This window comes from Dermacentor andersoni, unplaced genomic scaffold (genome assembly GCF_023375885.2).
Source record: "Dermacentor andersoni unplaced genomic scaffold, qqDerAnde1_hic_scaffold ctg00000041.1, whole genome shotgun sequence".
Classification (NCBI taxonomy): domain Eukaryota; kingdom Metazoa; phylum Arthropoda; class Arachnida; order Ixodida; family Ixodidae; genus Dermacentor; species Dermacentor andersoni.
The window spans coordinates 8,441-32,647 of record NW_027314754.1 but is presented as its reverse complement, the minus strand read 5'-3'; the positions used below and the strand labels follow the sequence as shown (position 1 = coordinate 32,647).

Genomic DNA, 24,207 nt, shown 5'->3' with positions numbered 1-24,207 from the left:
AAAAATGTGATTTCTTTCTCCGACAAGGAAAGAGAGGGAGTGCTTATACATTTATCTCCTTCCTTTCTTATACGAAAGGCCTCTACTATTTCCCTTCTTACCCTTTCCTTTGCCTATGAATTTTGTCTTTTCAAATATGGGGGTGCATTGACACTTGTTACAGTGTCCAGCTAAATGACTCCCATAGCCATTCTTTAGGTTATTGCTGTGCTGATGAGCTCTTTCATTCAAGCACTGTCCCGTTTGACCTATATAAGATTTTCCACAGCTGTGCGGTATTTGATAGAAGACGTTACACCTGCACACAGTGAAACGAGTTTTATGAGTTGTGGTGCACAGGTACCTTTCGCGCTTGTTCGTGCGATTACATACCGAGGACAACTTACACGGGGCACTGAAAACCAAATTAATATTGTGTCTATTGGAAACCTTCTTCAGATTGTGTGACAACTTGTGTGGGTATGGCACCACGTGCGCTTGTCTTTTGTCTTTGTTTTCTTCTTGGGAAGCACCAGAACTTCTTTTCTCTTTCTGCAATATGGCTTCGCATACTGAAGTGATCACAGAACTTGGAAAGCCTGTGTTCTGTAGTCGAGATATCTGATTTTAAAAACTGATTGCACTCATGCTCACATGACTTACTAAGTGCTGCCTTAATGCACGTTGTTGCTATTCCTCTCTTAATCAATTTAGAGTGTGCGCTGTCGTAACGCAACAAGGTTTTCTTAGATCTGCGATGATATCCCCAGCATACGTGCTCGTCCAAAGAAAAACAGAGGTTAATATCTAGAAACTGAATACGGTTGTTAATTGGCAATTCATACGTGAACTTAAGTCCTCCCGGTGAGTTGATGAACAAGTTTAAAATTTCTTCGACCGCGTCATGAAAATGCATACAAGTATCTTTCTTCATAACAATTAAGTAGTCGTCAACATATCTAAACACTCGCGTTACAGGCATGTCCACCAACTTAGCAGAAATTACATTGTCAACTGAGGATAAAGAAATGTCACATAAAATGGGGGCGATGGCTGATCCTATACAGATGCCAGTGCATTGGATGTAGAATTGGCCATCATAATTAACAGCAGTTGAGTGAAGATAAAAGTCTAAAACCGCTAAAAAGTTGTCGCTGTTGACACATACAGAATTCTGAAAATTAACTTCTCCGAAATCTTCTATCCTATCGCGCACAGCGCACATCAAACCATCTCGCGGCACAGGATAATATAAGTCCTCTACATCTCTACGGCAGCTACATCTAAGTCCATATAAGTACATGTAAGTACATATAAGTCCTCTACATCTCTACGGCAGCTTGTGAACAAAGCAGAGATGTTTTCTTCCCTTGCAAGACACACAAGCCTGAATACCCTTTCAGGGTAACTGTGTCCGAGAAGACGTCATCGCAATGTCATGTAGGAAAAGTTCTGCAAGGCCATCTCCATATGTTGCGGATAAATGACCCTTTCCTGGTAAGAAGCTCGGAAGAAGTTATCTTTTCCATAAATGAAGACCAGGGAACCGTACTAACCGCATTTTCAGTAGATGTAGAGGACTTATATTATTCTGTGCAGCGAGATGGTTTGATGTGCAATGTGTGCGATAGGATAGAAGATTTCGGAGAAGTTAATTTTCAGAATTCTGTATGTGTCAATAGCGATAACTTTTTAGGGCTTTTAGACTTATCTTCACTCAACTGCTGTTAATTATGATGGCCAATTGTACATCCAATGCACTGGCATCTGTATAGGATCAGCCATCGCCCCCATTTTATGTGACATTTCTTTATCCTCAGTTGACAATGTAATTTCTGCTAAGTTGGTGGACATGCCTGTAACGCGAGTGTTTAGATATGTTGACGACTACTTAATTGTTATGAAGAAAGATACTTGTATGCATTTTCATGACGCGGTCGAAGAAATTTTAAACTTGTTCATCAACTCATCGGGAGGACTTAAGTTCACGTATGAATTGCCAATTAACAACCGTATTCAGTTTCTAGATATTAACCTCTGTTTTTCTTTGGACGAGCACGTATGCTGGGGATATCATCCCAGATCTAAGAAAACCTTGTTGCGTTACGACAGCGCACACTCTAAATTGATTAAGAGAGGAATAGCAACAACGTGCATTAAGGCAGCACTTAGTAAGTCATGTGAGCATGATGAGTGCAATCAAAGTTTTTTAAGTCAGATATCGCGACTACAGAACTTCACTTCACTTTACTTCACTTTATTACCTTAAAGGCCCCCGGGGTTGGGGGTGTTACATAAGGGGTGGGTTACATGTATAAATCATAATAAACAAAGAAAACACGTAACAAACATAAATTATTCGCTGTTAAATATAGTAGTTATACAATTCAGAAATTTGGATGTACAGATGATTGCGGCGATGGCTTTCCAAGTTCTGTGATCACTTCAGTATGCGAAGCCATATTGCAGAATAAGAAAAAGAAGTTCTGATGCTTCCCAAAAAGAAAATACAGACAAAAGACAAGCGCACGTGGTGCCATACCCACACAAGTTGCCACACAATCTGAAGAAGGTTTCCAATAGACACAATATTAATTTGGTTTTCAGTGCCCCGTGTAAGTTGTCCTCGATATGTAATCGCATGAACAAGCGCGAAAGGCACCTGTGCACCACAAATCATAAAACTCGTTTCACTGAGTGCAGGCGCAACGTCATCTATCAAATACCGCTGAGCTGTGGAAAATCTTATATATGTCAAACGGGACAGTGCTTCAATGAAAGAGCTCGTCAGCACAGCGCTAACCTAAAGAAAGGCTATGGGAGTCATTTAGCTGGACACTGTAACAAGCGTCAATGCAGCCCCATATTTGAAAAGACAAAATTCATAGGCAAAGGAAAGGGTAAGAAGGGAAATAGTAGAGGCCTTTCATATAAGAAAGGAAGGAGATAAATGTATAAGCACTCCCTCTCTTTCCTTGTCGGCGAAAGAAATCACATTTTTGGAAGAAAGATTAAAATGTTGTTCATTTGCAAATGTTTTTACGACTGATGTGCGCATGCCTATGCTGAAAAAAGGTATAAATGTCCGGTGAATTTCAAGTAAACTTCCAGTTGGCAGTCAGCGCTTGTCTGTGGTATTTGTTTCCTTGTGTCCTCGTCTTTTTGGCGCTGTTTCACCTCAGTTCTAAGGCTATAGCCTGTTCCAATCGCAACGCACTGCTGTTCACACAAATCTCTGAAAAGCTAAACTTGTCTACATGCAATACTGCCTCAGCAAACACAATTGCACTCTCGGTAACTTACATGATTGAAAAACCAGCTTGTCCAAATGAGTTGTGGGAAAAATATCTCAGCCTAAAGCCCATTAGGACTTCGACGCGAGCTCGTTCCCTCACTTCTATGAAAACCTGAATATCGACGCAGACATTAAGCCCCTTGCATATCCATATATATATATATATATATATATATATATATATATATATATATATATATATATATATATATATATATATATATATATATATATATATAAGCTAACATAACCGATTGATAAACAAATTTGGACAAATTAGTTACCACGGAAAAAAATTCAAGGCTGTAGCCGGTTCTAATCTCAATGCATTGGTGTTCCCACAAATTTCTGAAAAGCTCAAATTGTATCTATACAACGCTGCCTCAGCAAATGTAACTACACTCACGGTAACTTAAGTGCTTGAAAAACCAATTTGTCCAATGAGCTGTGGTAAGAAACATCAGCCTATAGCCCATTAGAACCTCGACGCCCTCCCTTTCCATCACTTCTCTGAAAAGCTGAATTACGACGCATACATTATGGCCCCTGCAAATGAACATATGCTGACACTAACTTAAACGATTTATTACCGAATTTGGACAAATTGGTTACCGCCGAAAAAAACGCCGAATTCCTACGCATACATTAAGCCCCTTGCATATGCACATATACTGAAACTAACATAAACGATTGATAAACGAATTTGTACAAATTATTTGCCGCTTAATAAAACGCAAGGCCTGTTCGAATCTCAACACATTGCTATTCACACAACTCTTTGAAAAGCTAGAAGTGTATCCTTACAACCCTGCCACAGCAAACAGAATTACACTCTTGGTAACTTATATGATTGAAAAGCCAATTTGTCCAAATGAGTTGTTGTGGTGAAAAACATCAGCCCATTAGAACCTCGACGCCCTCCCTTTCCTTCACTTCTCTGAAAAGCAGAATTGCGACGCATACATTATGGCCCCTGCAAATGAACATATGCTGACAATTACTTAAACGAATTATTAACGAATTCGGACAAATTAGCTGCCGCTGAAAAAAAAAACGCTGAATTTCTACGCACACATTAAACCCCTTATATATGCACATATACTAAAGCTAACATAAACGATTGATAAACGAATCTGCACAAATTAGTTACCGCTGAAAAAAAACGCTAGGCTATAGCCTGTTTGATCTCATCGCATTGCTCTTCACACAAATCTCTGAAAAGCTCAGAATGGATGCATACAGCAGTGCTTAGCAAACGAAATTACACTCACGGTACCTTGCACGATTGAAAAAAACCACTTTTGCGCAAGTGAGTTGTTGTGTAAAAAATCAGCAGCCTATAGCCCATTAGAACATCGACGCGCTCCCATTCCCCCACTTCTCTGAAAAGCTGAATTACGACGCATACATTATGGCGCCTGCAAATCACATATACTGACACTAACCTAAACGATTTATTAACGAATTTGGAAAAATTAGTTATCGCGGAATAAAACGCAAGGCTATAGCCTGTTCCACTCGCAACGCACTGCTGTTCACACATATCTCTGAAAAGCTCAAACTGTATGCATACAACACTGCCTCAGCGAACGCAATTACACTCTCGGTAACTTACGTAATTGAAAAACCAGTTTGCGCAAACGAGTTGTGGTAAAAAACATCAGCCTATATAGCCCACTAGAACCTCTACTCGCTCCTGTTCTCACTTCTATGAGAACCTGTATCTGGACGCATACATTAACCCCTTGCATATGCACACACAATAAAACTAACTAAAACGAATGATACGCGAATTCGGACAAATTAGTTACTGCGGAAAGAAACGCACGGCTATAGCCTGTTCGCATCTCAACGCATTGCTATTCAAAAAAATCTATGAAAAGCTCAAAGTATATCCATACAACACTGTCTCAGCAAACGCAGTTACATTCACGGTAACTTACATGATTGAAAAACCAGTTTGCCCAATTGAGTGGTGGTAAAAAACATCAGCCTATAGCCCATTAGAACCTCGACTCGCTCCTTTTCCGTCACTTCTATGAGAACCTGAACATCGACGCATGCATTAAGCCCCCTGCAAATGAACATATGCTGATACTAACTTTCACATTTGATAAACGCATTTGCACAAATGAGTTATCGCGTGAAAAAACATCTGTCTACAGGCGGTCCGAATCTCAACGCAATCCTGTTCACTGAAATCGCGTTATTAAATCCAAAAGTATTCGAGTTTGTTTGTGTGAAATCGTTTGATATGCATTTATGTTGGCAGTGTGAAAGGCTATGAAAAGATCACGACGCAACACGTCACGTCTCCGACGCGCTCACCTGGCTGGCTTGACTTTTGCTGTCCGACCCAGTGCTGCCTCCCAGGTTTGACGACACGATGACGTACGCAGGGCCAGCATCGTCTTTGCTCCCGCACGTGCATGCAGGGTACGAACATGTTGATCTCGTGCCATTCGTTCCCTGTGAAAAAAAAAAAGGCAATGCTCACGTACGTGAAAAGCGCGAAGATGGCGTGAAGAAAAAAGGTCATTCAAGAGCGGCACATACCAGCTATTAGTGACACGTGTTGGTCTGAAGGTTGGTAGCCAACCCTGTTCCATCGGCACAGCCGCCTGATGCTCTACACGTTAGGCCTTGGACACAGTAAAATATGCAAGATTGCCATTGATTTGATGACTGTTTCTTGGTTGAGGCCGTGTCGGGCTGGTTCGCCACTTGCAGCACAGAGGACAACACTCCTAGGTACTGGACTCCCATCTCTGTAACGAAAGGATTCGCATTACGTAATGGTTAGGGCGCGTAAGCTTATGCGGTCCGCTTTGTGGCACGTTCTCAATGGAACGACAGGAGGACATAGATTTACAGACCGGTCGGCGAACATCTGTGCTGGTGCACATTTTTAGTGACGCTGGACCTGCGAGAACATAAACACGCAGGAGTAGACATGCACCTCGCGTACATTAGGTTTCACTCTTCTCGTGCGTGCTTCGATTTTCACATTCAACGACGTTATCATAGTTTACATAAGACACGGCCAAGCGGGTGTTTAAGTGCTGAAGCGCTTGGCCGACGTGCGTGCGTGCGTGCGTGCGTGCGTGCGTAAGGACATATCATATCAGGACTGTAAGGACATATCATTACCACTGCAAATACCCATATACCAACACTAATTAAAGCGAAGGATACTGCAATTTACGCAAAATCATTGTCGAGGAAAGACATGAGCCTATAGCCCGCTAGAATGTCTGCCCAGCCATCCTTGTATTTACCTAAAAATCGACACCTGGCCAGATTTGACGACCTATAAAAATTCACATACATTGACACTAATTAAAGGCAATACAAAAATTTAGGAAAAATATTGCGCAGGCAAAACATAGCTTATTAAAGGCTGTTAGAACGTACACTCAGCCCTCTTCTGACTTCTCTGAATACTTTACTGGAAGGACATTACCACTGCAAATACCCGCATACCAACACTAATTAAAGCGAAGAATACTGGAATTTGCGCGAAATCCTTGTCGAGAAAAAACATGAGCCTACAGCCCGCTAGAATGCCTGCTCAGCCCTCCTTGTATTCACCTAAAGAGCTGCACCTGGACAGGCCTTACGACTTCTGAAAATTCACATACATTGACACTAATTAAAGGCAATACAAAAATTTAGGAATAATATTGCGGAGGGAAAGCATAGCTTATTAAAGGTTGTTAGAATGTACGCCCAGCCCTGTTCTGACTTCTCTAAAAACTTTACTGGAAGGACACATAATTTCTACTGAAAATACTCGTATACCAACACTAATTAAAGCGAACAATACTGGAACTTACGCAAAATCATTGTCGAGAAATAACATGAGCCTATAGCACGCTTGAAAGTGTGCCCAGCCCCCCTTGTATTTAACTAAAGAGCTGTACTTGGACAGCTTGGAAAGATCTTCAGGCCCTATCGACTTCCCCGGTTTGGGTAGGCGGGTGGGACTAAAAATTAATCTGCAGAAAACTAAAGTAATGTTTAACAGTCTCGGAAGGGAACAGCAGTTTACGATAGGTAGCGAGGCACTGGAAGTGGTAAGGGAATACATCTACTTAGGGCAGGTAGTGACCACGGATCCGGATCATGAGACTGAAATAACCAGAAGGATAAGAATGGGCTGGGGTGCGTTTGGCAGGCATTCTCAAATCATGAACAACAGGTTGCCACTATCCCTCAAGAGGAAAGTGTATAACAGCTGTGTCTTACCAGTACTTACCTACGGGGCAGAAACCTGGAGGCTTACGAAAAGGGTTCTGCTGAAATTGAGGACGACGCAACGAGCTATGGAAAGAAGAATGATAGGTGTAACGTTAAGGGATAAGGAAAGAGCAGATTGGATGAGGGAACAAACGCGAGTTAATGACATCTTAGTTGAAATCAAGAAAAAGAAATGGGCATGGGCAGTACAAGTAATGAGGAGGGAAGATAACCGATGGTCATTAAGGGTTACGGACTGGATTATAAGGGAAGGGAAGCGTAGCAGGGGGCGGCAGAAAGTTAGGTGGGCGGATGAGATTAAGAAGTTTGCAGGGACAACATGGCCACGATTAGTACATGACCGGAGTAGTTGGAGAAGTATGGGAGAGGCCTTTGGCCTGCAGTGGGCGTAACCATGATGATAATGATGATGATGATGTGCACATATACGTAAACTAAATAAACGATTTATAAACGAATTTGAACAAATTAGTTCCAGTGCAAAAGACGCAAGGCCATAGCCTGTTGGAATCTAAATATCTGAAAAGCTGAACTTGGATGCATACAACACTACCCCAGCAAACGCAATTACACTCACAGTGAATTCCATGATTGAAAAACCCAATTTCCTCAAACGAGTTCTTGTGGTAAAAGACATCAGCCTACAGCCCATTAGAACCTCGATGCGCTCTGGTTCCCTCACTTCTCTGAAAACCTGAATATCGACCCATATAGTAAGGGCCTTGCATATGTACATATACGGAAACTAAATTAAACGATTTATGAACGAATTTGGACAAATTAGTTGCAGCGGAAAAAAACGAAAGGCTGTTTAGCCTGTTCGAATTTCAACGCACAGCTGTTGACTCAAATCTCTGAAAAGCTCAAATTGTATGCATGCCACGCTGCCTCATCAAACGCAGTTACACTCACAGTGAATTACATGATTGACAAACCAATTTCCTCAAATGAGTTGTGGTAAAAAACATCAGCCTTTAGCCCATTAGAACCTCGATGCGCTGCTGTTCCCTCACTTCTCTGAAAATCTGAATATCGACCCACATTGTGAGGCCCCTGCATATGCACACATGCTTAAACTAACTTAAATAATTGATAACGAATTTGACCAATTAGGTACCACAGAAAAAACGAAAGGCTATAGCCTGTTGGAATTTCAACGCGCCGCCGTTCACTCAAATATCTGAAAAGCTCCAATTGGATGCATGCTACACTGCCTCAGCAAACGCAGTTACAGTCACAGTGAATTACATAATTGAAAAACGAATTTGCTCAAATGATTTGTGGTAAAAATTATCACCATATAGCCCATTAGAACCTCGACACGCTCCTGTTCCCTCACTTCACAGAAAACCTGAATATCGACATATATATTAAGGCCCTTTCATATGCACATATACTGACACTAACCTAAACAATTTTTTAACGAATTCGGAAAAATTTGTTACCGCGGAAAAAAACGTAAGGCTATAGCCTTAGTAAGATCTTGATGAGGGCTAGTTGGTTCATCCTTAGAACTGAGGTGAAACAGCGCGAAAAAGACGAGAACACAAGGAAGCTAATACCACAGACAAGCGCTGACTGCCAACTGGAAGTTTATTTAAAATTCACCGGACATTTATACCTTTTTTCAGCATAGGCATGCGCACATCAGTCGTAAAAATATCTGCAAATGAACAACATTTTAATCTTTCTTGAAAAAATGTGATTTCTTTTTCGATAAGGAAAGAGAGGGAGTGCTTATACATTTATCTCCTTCCTTTCTTAGACGAAAGGCCTCTGCTATTTCCATTTCCTTCCTACCCTTTCTTTGCCTATGAATTTTGTCTTTTCAAATATGGGAGTTCATTGACACTTGTTACTGTGTTCAGCTAAATGACTCCCATAGCCATTCTTTAGGTTAGTGCTGTGCTGACGAGCTCTTTCATTGAAGCACTGTCCTGTTTGACCTATATAAGATTTTCCACAGCTCAGCGGTATTTGATAGATGACGTTGCACCTGCACACAGTGAAACGAGTTTTATGATTTGTGGTGCACAGGTACCTTTCGCGCTTGTTCGTGCGATTACATACCGAGTACAACTTACACGGGGCACTGAAAACCAAATTAATATTGTGTCTATTGGAAACCTTCTTCAGATTGTGTGACAACTTGTGTGGGTATGGCACCACGTGCGCTTGTCTTTTGTCTTTGTTTTCTTTTTGGGAAGCATCAGAACTTCTTTTCTCTTTCTGCAATATGGCTTCGCATACTGAAGTGATCACAGAACTTGGACAGCCTGCGTTCTGTAGTCTAGATATCTGATTTTAAAGACTTTCATTGCACTCATGCTCACATGACTTACTAAGTGCTGCCTTAATGCACGTTGTTGCTATTCCTCTCCTAATCAATTTGGAGTGTGCGCTGTCGTAACGCAACAAGGTTTTCTTAGATCTGGGATGATATCCCCAGCATACGTGCTCGTCCAAAGAAAAACAGAGGTTAATATCTAGAAACTGAATACGGTTGTTAATTGGCAATTCATACGTGAACTTAAGTCCTCCCGACGAGTTGATGAACAAGCTTAAAATTTCTTCGACCGCGTCATGAAAATGCATACAAGTATCTTTCTTCATAACAATTAAGTAGTCGTCAACATATCTAAACACTCGCATTATAGGCATGTCCACCAACTTAGCAGAAATTACATTGTCAACTGAGGATACAAAAAATGTCACATAAAATGGGGGCGATGGCTGATCCTATACAGATGCCAGTGCGTTGGATGTAGAATTGGCTATCATAATTAACAGCAGTTGAGTGAAGATAAAAGTCTAAAACCGCTAAAAAGTTGTCGCTGTTGACACATACAGAATTCTGAAAATTAACTTCTCCGAAATCTTCTATCCTATCGCGCACAGCGCACATCAAACCACCTCGCGGCACAGAATAATATAAGTCCTCTACATCTCTACGGCAGCTACATCAAAGTCCATATAATTACATGTAAGTACATATAAGTCCTCTACATCTCTACGGCAGCTTGTGAACAAAGCAGAGATGTTTTCTTCACTTGCAAGACACACAAGCCTGAATACCCTTTCAGGGTTACTGTGTCCGAGAAGACGTCATCGCAATGTGTCAACAGCGATAACTTTTTAGCGCTTTTAGACTTTTACCTTCACTCAACTGCTGTTAATTATGATAGTCAATTCTACATCCAGCGCACTGGCATCTGTATAGGATCAGCCATCGCCCCCATTTTATGTGACATTTCTTTATCCTCAGTTGACAATGTAAATTCTGCTAAGTTGGTGGACATGCCTATAATGGGAGTGTTTAGATATGTTGACTACTTAATTCTTATGAAGAAAGATACTTGTATGCATTTTCATGACGCGGTCGAAGAAATTTTAAACTTGTTCATCAACTCATCGAAAGGACTTAAGTTCACGTATGAATTGCCAATTAACAACCGTATTCAGTTTCTAGATATTAACCTCTGTTTTTCTTTGGACGAGCACGTATGCTGGGGATATCATCCCAGATCTAAGAAAACCTTGTTGCGTTACGACAGCGCACACTCTAAATTGATTAAGAGAGGAATAGCAACAACGTGCATTAAGGCAGCACTTAGTAAGTCATGTGAGCATGATGAGTGCAATCAAAGTTTTTTAAGTCAGATATCGCGACTACAGAACTTCACTTCACTTCACTTTATTACCTTAAAGGCCCCCGGGGTTGGGTGTGTTACATAAGGGGTGGGTTACATGTATAAATCATAATAAAGAAAACACGTAACGAACATAAATTATTCGCTGTTAAATATAGTAGTTATACAATTCAGAAATTTGGATGTACAGATGATTGCGGCGATGGCTTTGCAAGTTCTGTGATCACTTCAGTATGCGAAGCCATATTGCAGAATAAGAAAAGAAGTTCTGATGCTTCCCAAAAAGAAAACAAAGACAAAAGACAAGCGCACGTGGTGCCATGCCCACACAAGTTGTCACACAATCTGAAGAAGGTTTCCAATAGACACAATATTAATTTGGTTTTCAGTGCCCCGTGTAAGTTGTCCTCGATATGTAATCCCATGAACAAGCGCGAAAGGCACCTGTGCACCACAAATCATAAAACTCGTTTCACTGAGTGCAGGCGCAACGTCATCTATCAAATACCGCTGAGCTGTGGAAAATCTTATATAGGTCAAACGGGACAGTGCTTCAATGAAAGAGCTCGTCAGCACAGCACTAACCTAAAGAATGGCTATGGGAGTCATTTAGCTGGACACTGTAACAAGTGTCAATGCACCCCCATATTTGAAAAGACAAAATTCATAGGCAAAGGAAAGGGTAAGAAGGGAAATAGTAGAGGCCTTTCATATAAGAAAGGAAGGAGATAAATGTATAAACACTCCCTCTCTTTCCTTGTCGGCGAAAGAAATCACATTTTTGGAAGAAAGATTAAAATGTTGTTCATTTGCAAATGTTTTTACGACTGATGTGCGCATGCCTATGCTGAAAAAAGGTATAAATGTCCGGTGAATTTCAAGTAAACTTCCAGTTGGCAGTCAGCGCTTGTCTGTGGTATTTGTTTCCTTGTGTCCTCTTCTTTTTCGCGCTGTTTCACCTCAGTTCTAAGGCTATAGCCTGTTCCAATCGCAACGCACTGCTGTTCACACAAATCTCTGAAAAGCTAAAATTGTCTGCATGCAATACTGCCTCAGCAAACACAATTACACTCTCGGTAACTTACATGATTGAAAAACCAGCTTGTCCAAATGAGTTGTGGGGAAAATATCTCAGCCTAAAGCCCATTAGAACTTCGACGCGAGCTCGTTCCCTCACTTCTATGAAAACCTGAATATCGACGCATACATTAAGCCCCTTGCATATCCATTATATATATATATATATAAGCTAACATAACCGATTGATAAACAAATTTGGACAAATTAGTTACCACGGAAAAAAATTCAAGGCTGTAGCCGGTTCTAATCTCAATGCATTGGTGTTCCCAGAAATTTCTGAAAAGCTCAAATTGTATCTATACAACGCTGCCTCAGCAAGTGTAACTACACTCACGGTAATTTAAGTGCTTGAAAAACCAATTTGTCCAATGAGCTGTGGTAACAAACATCAGCCTATAGCCCATTAGAACCTCGACGCCCTCCCTTTCCTTCACTTCTCTGAAAAGCTGAATTACGACGCATACATTATGGCCCCTGCAAATGAACATATGCTGACACTAACTTAAACGATTTATTACCGAATTTGGACAAATTGGTTACCGCCGAAAAAAACGCCGAATTCCTACGCATACATTAAGCCCCTTGCATATGCACATATACTGAAACTAACATAAACGATTGATAAACGAATTTGTACAAATTATTTGCCGCTTAATAAAACGCAAGGCCTGTTCGAATATCAACACATTGCTATTCACACAAGTCTTTGAAAAGCTCGAAGTGTATCCTTACAACCCTGCCACAACAAACAGAATTACACTCTTGGTAACTTATATGATTGAAAAACCAATTTGTACAAATGAGTTGTTGTGGTGAAAAACATCAGCCCATTAGAACCTCGACGCCCTCCCTTTCCTTCACTTCTCTGAAAAGCAGAATTGCGACGCATACATTATGGCCCCTGCAAATGAACATATGCTGACAATTACTTAAACGAATTATTAACGAATTCGGACAAATTAGCTATCGCTGAAAAAAAAACGCTGAATTTCTACGCACACATTAAACCCCTTATATATGCACATATACTAAAGCTAACATAAACGATTGATAAACGAATCTGCACAAATTAGTTACCGCTGAAAAAAAAAACGCTAGGCTATAGCCTGTTTGATCTCATCGCATTGCTCTTCACACAAATCTCTGAAAAGCTCAGAATGGATGCATACAGCAGTGCTTAGCAAACGAAATTAACCTTACGGTACCTTGCACGATTGAAAAAAACCACTTTTGCGCAAGTGAGTTGTTGTGTAAAAAATCATCAGCCTATAGCCCATTAGAACATCGACGCGCTCCCATTCCCCCACTTCTCTGAAAAGCTGAATTACGACGCATACATTATGGCGCCTGCAAATCACATATACTGACACTAACCTAAACGATTTATTAACGAATTTGGAAAAATTAGTTATCGCGGAATAAAACGCAAGGCTATAGCCTGTTCCACTCGCAACGCACTGCTGTTCACACATATCTCTGAAAAGCTCAAACTGTATGCATACAACACTGCCTCAGCGAACGCAATTACACTCTCGGTAACTTACGTAATTGAAAAACCAGTTTGCGCAAATGAGTTGTGGTAAAAAACATCAGCCTATATAGCCCATTAGAACCTCTACTCGCTCCTGTTCTCACTTCTATGAGAACCTGAATCTGGACGCATACATTAACCCCTTGCATATGCACACACAATAAAACTAACTAAAACGAATGATACGCGAATTCGGACAAATTAGTTACTGCGGAAAGAAACGCACGGCTATAGCCTGTTCGCATCTCAACGCATAGCTATTCAAAAAAATCTATGAAAAGCTCAAAGTATATCCATACAACACTGTCTCAGCAAACGCAGTTACATTCACGGTAACTTACATGATTGAAAAACCAGTTTGCCCAATTGAGTGGTGGTAAAAAACAGCCTATAGCCCATTAGAACCTCGACTCGCTCCTTTTCCCTCACTTCTATGAGAACCTGAACATCGACGCATGCATTAAGCCCCCTGCAAAGGAACATATGCTGATACTAACTTTCACGTTTGATAAACGCATTTGCATAAATGAGTTATCGCGTGAAAAAACATCTGTCTACAGGCTGTTCGAATCTCAGCGCAATCCTGTTCACTGAAATCGCGTTATTAAATCCAAAAGTATTCGAGTTTGTTTGTGTGAAATCGTTTGATATGCATTTATGTTGGCAGTGTGAAAGGCTATGGAAAGATCACGACGCAACACGTCACGTCTCCGACGCGCTCACCTGGCTGGCTTGACTTTTGCTGTCCGACCCAGTGCTGCCTCCCAGGTTTGACGTCACGATGACGCACGCAGGGCCAGCATCGTCTTTGCTCCCGCACGTGCATGCAGGGTACGAACATGTTGATCTCGTGCCATTCGTTCCCTGTGGAAAAAAAAAAGAATGCTCACGTACGTGAAAAGCGCGAAGATGGCGTGAAGAAAAAAGGTCATTCAAGAGCGGCACATACCAGCTATTAGTGACACGTGTTGGTCTGAAGGTTGGTAGCGAACCCTGTTCCATCGGCACAGCCGCCTGATGCTCTACACGTTAGGCCTTGGACACAGCAAAATATGCAAGATTGCCATTGATTTGATGACTGTTTCTTGGTTGAGGCCGTGTCGGGCTGGTTCGCCACTTGCAGCACAGAGGACAACACTCCTAGGTACTGGACTCCCATCTCTGTAACGAAAGGATTCGCATTACGCTATGGTTAGGGCGCGTAAGCTTATGCGGTCCGCTTTGTGGCACGTTCTCAATGGAACGACAGGAGGACATAGATTTACAGACCGGTCGGCGAACATCTGTGCTGGTGCACATATTTTAGTGACGCTGGACCTGACTGTTTCTTGGTTGAGGCCGTGTCGGGCTGGTTCGCCACTTGCAGCACAGAGGACAACACTCCTAGGTACTGGACTCCCATCTCTGTAACCAAAGGATTCGCATTACGCTATGGTTAGGGCGCGTAAGCTTATGCGGTCCGCTTTGTGGCACGTTCTCAATGGAACGACAGGAGGACAGATTTACAGACCGGTCGGCGAACATCTGTGCTGGTGCACATTTTTAGTGACGCTGGACCTGACTGTTTCTTGGTTGAGGCCGTGTCGGGCTGGTTCGCCACTTGCAGCACAGAGGACAACACTCCTAGGTACTGGTCTCTCATCTCTGTAACGAAAGGATTCGCATTACGTTATGGTTAGGGCGCGTAAGCTTATGCGGTCCGCTTTGTGGCACGTTCTCAATGGAACGACAGGAGGACAGATTTACAGACCGGTCGGCGAACATCTGTGCTGGTGCACATATTTTAGTGACGCTGGACCTGACTGTTTCTTGGTTGAGGCCGTGTCGGGCTGGTTTGCCACTTGCAGCACAGAGGACAACACTCCTAGGTACTGGTCTCTCATCTCTGTAACGAAAGGATTCGCATTACGCTATGGTTAGGGCGCGTAAGCTTATGCGGTCCGCTTTGTGGCACGTTCTCAATGGAACGACAGGAGGACAGATTTACAGACCGGTCGGCGAACATCTGTGCTGGTGCACATTTTTAGTGACGCTGGACCTGACTGTTTCTTGGTTGAGGCCGTGTCGGGCTGGTTCGCCACTTGCAGCACAGAGGACAACACTCCTAGGTACTGGTCTCCCATCCCTGTAACGAAAGGATTCGCATTACGTTATGGTTAGGGCGCGTAAGCTTATGCGGTCCGCTTTGTGGCACGTTCTCAATGGAACGACAGGAGGACATAGATTTACAGACCGGTCGGCGAACATCTGTGCTGGTGCACATATTTTAGTGACGCTGGACCTAACTGGTTCTTGGTTGAGGCCGTGTCGGGCTGGTTCGCCACTTGCAGCACAGAGGACAACACTCCTAGGTACTGGACTCCCATCTCTGTAACGAAAGGATTCGCATTACGCTATGGTTAGGGCGCGTAAGCTTATGCGGTCCGCTTTGTGGCACGTTCTCAATGGAACGACAGGAGGACAGATTTACAGACCGGTCGGCGAACATCTGTGCTGGTGCACATTTTTAGTGACGCTGGACCTGACTGTTTCTTGGTTGAGGCCGTGTCGGGCTGGTTCGCCACTTGCAGCACAGAGGACAACACTCCTAGGTACTGGTCTCTCATCTCTGTAACGAAAGGATTCGCATTACGTTATGGTTAGGGCGCGTAAGCTTATGCGGTCCGCTTTGTGGCACGTTCTCAATGGAACGACAGGAGGACATAGATTTACAGACCGGTCGGCGAACATCTGTGCTGGTGCACATTTTTAGTGACGCTGGACCTGACTGTTTCTTGGTTGAGGCCGTGTCGGGCTGGTTCGCCACTTGCAGCACAGAGGACAACACTCCTAGGTGCTGGTCTCTCATCTCTGTAACGAAAGGATTCGCATTACGTTATGGTTAGGGCGCGTAAGCTTATGCGGTCCGCTTTGTGGCACGTTCTCAATGGAACGACAGGAGGACAGATTTACAGACCGGTCGGCGAACATCTGTGCTGGTGCACATATTTTAGTGACGCTGGACCTGACTGTTTCTTGGTTGAGGCCGTGTCGGGCTGGTTCGCCACTTGCAGCACAGAGGACAACACTCCTAGGTACTGGTCTCTCATCTCTGTAACGAAAGGATTCGCATTACGTTATGGTTAGGGCGCGTAAGCTTATGCGGTCCGCTTTGTGGCACGTTCTCAATGGAACGACAGGAGGACAGATTTACAGACCGGTCGGCGAACATCTGTGCTGGTGCACATATTTTAGTGACGCTGGACCTGACTGTTTCTTGGTTGAGGCCGTGTCGGGCTGGTTCGCCACTTGCAGCACAGAGGACAACACTCCTAGGTACTGGTCTCTCATCTCTGTAACGAAAGGATTCGCATTACGTTATGGTTAGGGCGCGTAAGCTTATGCGGTCCGCTTTGTGGCACGTTCTCAATGGAACGACAGGAGGACAGATTTACAGACCGGTCGGCGAACATCTGCGCTGGTGCACATATTTTAGTGACGCTGGACCTGACTGTTTCTTGGTTGAGGCCGTGTCGGGCTGGTTCGCCACTTGCAGCACAGAGGACAACACTCCTAGGTACTGGTCTCTCATCTCTGTAACGAAAGGATTCGCATTACGTTATGGTTAGGGCGCGTAAGCTTATGCGGTCCGCTTTGGGGCACGTTCTCAATGGAACGACAGGAGGACAGATTTACAGACCGGTCGGCGAACATCTGTGCTGGTGCACATTTTTAGTGACGCTGGACCTGACTGTTTCTTGGTTGAGGCCGTGTCGGGCTGGTTCGCCACTTGCAGCACAGAGGACAACACTCCTAGGTACTGGTCTCTCATCTCTGTAACGAAAGGATTCGCATTACGTTATGGTTAGGGCGCGTAAGCTTATGCGGTCCGCTTTGGGGCACGTTCTCAATGGAACGACAGGAGGACGTAGATTTACAGACCGGTCGGCGAACATCTGTGCTGGTGCACATTTTTAGTGACGCTGGACCTGCGAGAACATAAACACGCAGGAGTAGACATGCACCTCGTGTACATTAGGTTTCACTCTTCTCGTGCGTGCTTCGATTTTCACGTTCAACGACGTTATCATAGTTTACATAAGACACGGCCAAGCGGGTGTTTAAGTGCTGAAGCGCTTGGCCGACGTGCGTGCGTGCGTGCGTGTTAGCCGCCTGTCAAATTTTTTGCTCGAAATACAACCGTTCAGTTGATTTCAGTTTGCAGTTAAAAGTGTTATAGAAGCCTTTGTAACGGGCAAGTAAGCTCATGTTAAACGGTTCCCGTTTAGCTTTCCCGTTTGGGCTCGTTTGGGCAATGCTCATGATAACTGCTGTAAGACTCATGGATTATGATAATCAGTTTTTTTTTATATTTCTTTTTGGAGGTGAACTTTCGTAAGTACGATATAATTAGTGGGAAAAAATGTGGAAAAGCTCTCTGTGGGTACTTTAGTGATCTAATTTCAGACAAGTTTGTATTATCAACAGCAGTTATTAAGCCGTTTCTTTTTTTTTTTAGAACACCTTTAGTATATGAAGGTGGGTAAGGTAGTACATTAGAACGGAAGCGTGAGAGCAGAGGGTAATAATTACTGATGTCGACGTGCAAAACTTTCGCCTCTGGTGAATGAAGCAGGTAAGAAAAAGCATGATCAATAAGTGTGCCGTGCCATTAGAGACTTCGCGTGCGGGAACGTCAATTAATCATATCCGTAGCTACGGGAAAAACTTGTACAGTTAATACAGATGGATAATGCTTCATCGAGTAAATTAGTATTTATAACACCCATTATAACAACATCTTTATTTCCTAGTGATACAGTATGTAATATATGACCAAGATTGGTACAGAATTCGTAGACTGACCATGACGGAGAACTGTAAATGCAGCCAAATATAAATTCTTGCTGTTCTGAGCAAGAAAGCAGTTACTCAATTGAATCCAAGCAGATTCACAATTAGTAACGCTTAAGGATAGGTCATGTATTCTTCGATAAGCAATATTGGAAGAAACATATATGGCTGCACCACCATGACTGCTCGTTAATCTATTGCAGTATTCCGACTTATAGTTCGCGAAGCAGCACATTTTTGTCTTCGTCAGATGACCAAGTTTCAGTAATGGCAATAAGTGAAAACTAACTAAAAATTAATTTATGGGGCTTTACGTGCAGAAACCACGATCTGAATATGAGGCACGCCGTAGTGGGGGACTCCGGAAATTTGTACCACCTGGGGTTCTTTAACGTGCACCTAAATATAAGTACACGGGTGTTTTCGCATTTGGATCCCATCGAAATGCGGCCGCCGTGGTCGGGATCCAAACCCGCGACCTCGTGCTTCGCAGCTCAACACCACAGCACTAGAAGCACCGCGACGGGTAGAAAACTAACTAGTTAGCGAAGCGAAGAAACTACCGATTACCGCATAGTGCTTACGAAGTCTCCTAGCGTCAAATTGAATGATGGAATGAAATCCGCTTAGTAGGGTTTAATCATGTTTCAGTGAAGAAGCCATAATTGTTACGTCAGCTGTATAAACAATGAGCTCTAGTCCATTTTAGTTAGGTAAGGTTCATCTCGAATGCGCAGAACATTGATATTAGTAGTCTTTCTAGCATTAATTCGGCGGTTGTCCGTCCAAAAAAACATCCAGTTTCTTGCTTTCTTTCTACAAAGTTGGAGCTTTGGAAAAGAGAGCCTTCTTAGACGAGGTCAGATGCTCATTTACGAAAACGGGAGCGTTGAAAGAGCCAGACAGTCCAACGTCGCTAAGACAGAGTTTGTGCAGCATCAGCACAAGACAAGCGCTTTGTCCAACTTTCTTCCTAAGTCTCCATTTTGGGAGCGCTTTTCCATTTTCCATTAGTTCTAGAACACAATCGAGCAATGGTATTGTGGTTGTCGTTAGATCTGGTGCGCACGTAATGAACAATGTCCAGATCGCTAGCCGACAAGGGACAGCCAATTCTTTCCACTGCCGTTTTCATTATGGCAACACAGTCATCTCCTTGTGAGCAGGGAACGCCCTTGATCCCGACATTGCCAAGGCGAGGGTACTGTACAAGCTCCTCAACCTTGCGAGTCAATGACTGGTTCTGAGATTTCAATCGTTTGTTCTCAACGATTAGCGTGCCATATTGGCTGCGTAGTTCTTATACAAGTCCATTCAAGTGCTCAGCCCTTGTATTCAAGGAATGAACTTTCCTTTTTTTTCAGCTCAACAACATCGATGCCAGACTCCTCCTTTCTCAGCAAGATCTTACCAAAGACTAGTTCATGCGTGCTTTCAGCCATGTTGTTAACCTTTTCTTCCAGCCCCTCCATTTCTTTCGACAGTTCTGCATTCGTCGGCTCAGTATGAGCATTAAACGCAGACTCAGGTATAAAAAAAAAGGAGAAACGGTTGATGGCAGCAGTAGCAGCAGCAGTTACTGAAAAAGAGAAAAAAATATGTCAACGCAGGAATACCTGCGCAAACAGAGAATTCAGGTTTAGATGTGGGTCATGCAGTGCCGCAGCTGCCAGTGAAGACCAGTCGTCGATGTCGACTTGTTTATAGGGCGCGGCGCGATAGCAGCGATCTCCAGTGGTGATTTTGCCGATGCCAGCAGCAGACCCCCATTTGGCCACGCAGTCGCAGATTCAACCTGTGTAGATGATTCAGCGCCGTCCAGGGAAGCAAAGCGGTGGGACAGCGCCACGAAGACGATCGACGAACAAACAGCGGCCGACAACGACAGCTTCCCAAACGAAAAATTCAGATTTAGATGTGGGTCATGCAATGGCACAGCCGCCTTTATTCCTTTATTTTGGTACTGCCTGCACATGTGTATTATATTACCATCGACTCCAAGCCATAAAGTTCTCACAGCTTTAATATGGCAATACTGTCAAAACAGTGAGTAACAGAACACAATGTTGCTTGAAGTCATGATAATCGTAGTGCATCTTCTAATCTGCTCAAATTTCCCATTTTGTTAACTCAAGAGGTGAAAGGCACACAAGGCTTGCTGTTTTAGTCCTACGATAAGTTCTACGCATTCGGCTGTCCGATTCTAGGGACTTCTATTGCTTGGGTTCACTCACTGTTAGACCAAACGTCGATGAATAAAGCAGGATAACGTATTTGTCAAGTAGCAAAGTGAACAGCAGTGAATAAACGCATGCGCTGACTATCAGTTGATGATTTTGCTCAATGATGATCTTGCTGCTAGTCGCTCGGTGGCTTGGAGTCAAATTTTGTTTCCTGCATCTTCACGCTATTGTAAGACGTGCAATGTACCAGCTGGGGCCCCAATGAACACTCCAATATTACTAATGCGTGAGAACTATGCAGATCCGAGGCGCACATTGGAATTTCTGTCAAGCGAAGCTTCAGTGAAGCAGGTAAATAAATGCTATACAAGTTATGGCGATGCATACAATTTCGTTTATTTTCGTCCTGTGCTGCGTGTAAAACTTGCATTGTACATGCTTATTTACCAAGAAGGTCGCAAGTTTATTCTCATGCAATTTTTTATACACTACACCATTCATAAAATATGATCAAATTCCAACACCAAATAATGCGGCTACGCAGTGTCAAACATCTACACAACGATGTCACGAGGGCAAAGGTGAGATGATGCTTCTCGGGGAAAGAAACGGGGTGTATGCACGGAGAGGTGTGACATGTCAAGATACATTAAGGCTTCTGTACCACTTGTGTTCAGTGGCACATAGCCATTCACAAGAATTGGCCAAGAAATGGCCCACACCCACTGGCACATACCTAATGTGTTGTAATAAAATAAAGTACAATAAGTACTTTATTACAATGTGCTAATACATTAGGACGTCTGTGTGCTTATGAGATACGTATGTGCGGGTATCATACGTTATGATTTTATGTAGGGACTTTTTGTATTGCGCCAAACAGAGGTCCACGCACTGGCACTACTTAGCCGTCAGGCTTATAGGGGTTATATAAACCCGTTTGCTGGTACTAGCACATGACCCACACATAACCTTCGCATGTAACCTTCGCATAACCTTCTCGTCTATCCGTCACAGCGCCGGCCGACCAGGCAGCAGCAGTAGCAGCAGCCACGTCACACAGGGAGGGGGTAGGATAAAAACTTCGTTTTAAAATGTGCATATGTCCAAACAATTACGCAACCTGTCGCATCTGTATATCTTACTTGTCTGCCTTGAGTCTGCCTTGATGAGGTGCCTTACGCCACGGTTACGCTATCCTCCACTATGTGGACCTGCCTCCAACTATAGTTCTTCACCATACTGGTAGATAATTCATCCTCCTTGTAAGCCGAACTATTGTGTATGCGAGTGCGTGTGCATGTGTGCGTGCCCGTGTGATTATGTGCGTGATTGCGTGTGAGATCGAGAGACGATGAAAAAACAATGGTACGACAATGACCACACAAGTCAAGGATAAAAACGACTTGACAAAAATTAGGATGACGCGATGGTGACAGTGATAGCACAAACCCATCGATTTTGTCACAAGGACGACCGCGGCAAGATGACCCGGCCGCAACGGTGATGACAAGTACGAAGCTTCACTATGACGCCAACCTGACCGCCATGATATGTACACTACTACGGGGGGTGACGAAAACACCGCAACAGCTAGGACAATGAAATGAAGTAACGACGACGACACCACCATACTGTGCACGACAACCACAATATACCACAAAGAAAAACATGCAGTGAATTGTCGTGAAGCTTGCGGAAAATTCTCCTACGTCTCCTTGCAGACATTTACCGCCCAATCAACTCCTGCAGAACACATAGGCCTAGCTAAGACTAAATAAACTAGCACCAATAGCCATTTACGAAGGATGAAATTGGCCCAGGGCTCCGCGTATCCTTGCACCATGCTTCATTGCACTGTGGTTGCCAAACTACCACAATCGCATTCACAGTTTACTAATTCCGGTACGCATGCAGAAGACAAACGCCAAACGACAAAGGAACTCCACTTTAAAGGATAAATGTTCAGCATTTCTGATCGCGCAGGACACAGCCCAGCAAGTTCCGCACCACATTTGAATTATGCGCCCCGGTGATGCCCCCGATGACGTCACGATCGTGTTCGCCAATCATACCCCGTCAATCTCTACAAACCATTCCCCACGACCACTGCTACTCGTTTCACTAAAGCTACTTGCGACGTATTATTATTAATATTATGGCCTGATAAACAGCTATTTTTGTATTCAGGATAGAATAGCTATAACAACTTGCTCGAAGTTCACTTCTAAAAGTGCCTCAGCTTCCCTGCAAATAAGAACTCGGTGAATAATAGACTTTTCCCTGCCTGCGTCCCGATGAGTCGGTCACGTGGTCTTCGGGTACCCGCTGAAGGGTTATGTAGGCAAAACGCACGCTGCATGCTCGTTAGCATGCACTGACAGCTTGGCGCATTGCGGGTGTTGTTCCTTTCTTTCGGGGTTTCGTGCGCGTCCGCAAAGCCGGATCTTCATGACGGCGAGTTGTGCGGTTTGATGCACAAATCGCAAAAAATAAATAAGAGTCACCAGCCCTTCCACTCTGTAAAGAAGGACGAGTGGCGAAGCTGTGGTGTCTTTTACATCAATCGACGCATATATGTATGTATCTATGTATATTATTATTATTATTATTATTATTATTATTATTATTATTATTATTATTATTATTATAGGACACAGACAAGGAATACGCCTTTTAACTATGGAATGATTTAACCTCATTTCATGAAATAGTGACATGTGCAAGCGCCGCTGCATGGCAGAAGGGAATTCTAGAATATTTACAACTTCACTGTGAACTATGTAATCACGAAAAGTAGATAAAACTTGGCTTACTGTTAGGGTCGTCCTAGCGGCTATTTGTCATATAATTTGTTTCGGAATATTTTCGATGATAACAAGAGCTACAGCCGTTTTTTGTAACCATATTACCTCCATAGACGGCCACGTATAGACAGCGGACGGGAATCCTGTAACATTTACAACTTCACTGTGAACTACCTAATTAAGACAGCTAAATGAAACTCAGCGTAATGATAGAGTCGCCTTAGCGGCCAATTTGAGTAGAATTTTGAGTAGAGCTACAGATCATTCGCGACAAATTGGAGACGAAAATTATTTCGCCTCGACGCGACGCAATAGACGTACAAACATCGACCACCGCCGCAGGGTTGCTCTAGGCAGCTTCACTGTAAAATGCAGTGCGATGGTCTTAGCTGGCAATGTCAACAACAGTTTGGCACCGCAGCAAACGAGCATTCGTACCTTTTGTCACATCGGTTGACGCCACACGGGCACTTACGATCGCGGCAGAGTCAAACCTGGATAGAGTGCTGCTATGTGGGCTTTTCAGATCGCGATTTTGCTCCATCCGGTTCCATTCCAACGTGATCGAGCTTCTTGATCGCGGTATCAA

At 43.3% G+C, this 24,207-nt stretch overlaps 1 long non-coding RNA gene across 3 annotated transcripts in view; it reads right to left on the bottom strand.

Annotated features, from left to right (window-relative positions):
* Positions 1 to 15,503, bottom strand: part of LOC126517442 (uncharacterized) — a 37,724-nt gene extending 22,221 nt beyond the window's left edge. For all 3 annotated transcript variants that reach the window (XR_008609563.2, XR_007596203.3, XR_011891345.1), the window contains exons 1-6: positions 15,306 to 15,503; positions 15,065 to 15,199; positions 14,745 to 14,956; positions 14,519 to 14,659; positions 5,831 to 6,042; positions 5,603 to 5,743 (exon numbers count right to left, since the gene is read on the bottom strand). This is a non-coding gene — a long non-coding RNA (uncharacterized lncRNA). The remainder of the gene's footprint in view (positions 1 to 5,602; positions 5,744 to 5,830; positions 6,043 to 14,518; positions 14,660 to 14,744; positions 14,957 to 15,064; positions 15,200 to 15,305) is intronic.
* Between the last annotated feature and the right edge of the window lie 8,704 nt (positions 15,504 to 24,207).